Source organism: Mandrillus leucophaeus, unplaced genomic scaffold (genome assembly GCF_000951045.1).
Source record: "Mandrillus leucophaeus isolate KB7577 unplaced genomic scaffold, Mleu.le_1.0 Scaffold75, whole genome shotgun sequence".
NCBI lineage: Eukaryota > Metazoa > Chordata > Mammalia > Primates > Cercopithecidae > Mandrillus > Mandrillus leucophaeus.
In genome coordinates this window covers 3,175,828-3,176,343 of record NW_012108141.1, presented here as the reverse complement: position 1 = coordinate 3,176,343, position 516 = coordinate 3,175,828, and positions in this window count along the sequence as shown.

The window sequence follows — 516 nt, the reverse complement described above, 5'->3', positions numbered from 1 at the left end:
TACAGGCCATCATACTCAACTAATTTTTGTATTTTTAGTAGAGATGGTGTTTCACCATGTTGGCCAGGCTGGTCTCAAATGCCTGACCTCCGGTGATCCACCCACCTCAGCCTCCCAAAGTGCTGGGATTACAGGCATGAGCCACCGTTCCCGGCCTAAAGGTATTTATTTCTATTTGATTACAAGAATGATATATGGTTGCTATAGAAAATTCCAGAAGTATTATAACCAAAGAAGAAAATTTATTTGCTTTTTAAAAGCAGCTTTATTTAAATTAATACAGGAACAAAAAACCAAATACTGCATGTTCTCAGAAGTGGAAGGTAAACATTGAGCACATATGGACCTAAATGTGGAACCAATAGGTACTGTGGACTACCAGAGGGTGGAGGAAGCAAGAGTGGGTTTAAAACTACCTATTTCATTAAAAAGTCAGGAAACAACAGGTGCTGGAGAGGATGTGGAGAAATAGGAACACTCTTACACTGTTGGTGGGACTGTAAACTAGTTCAACCA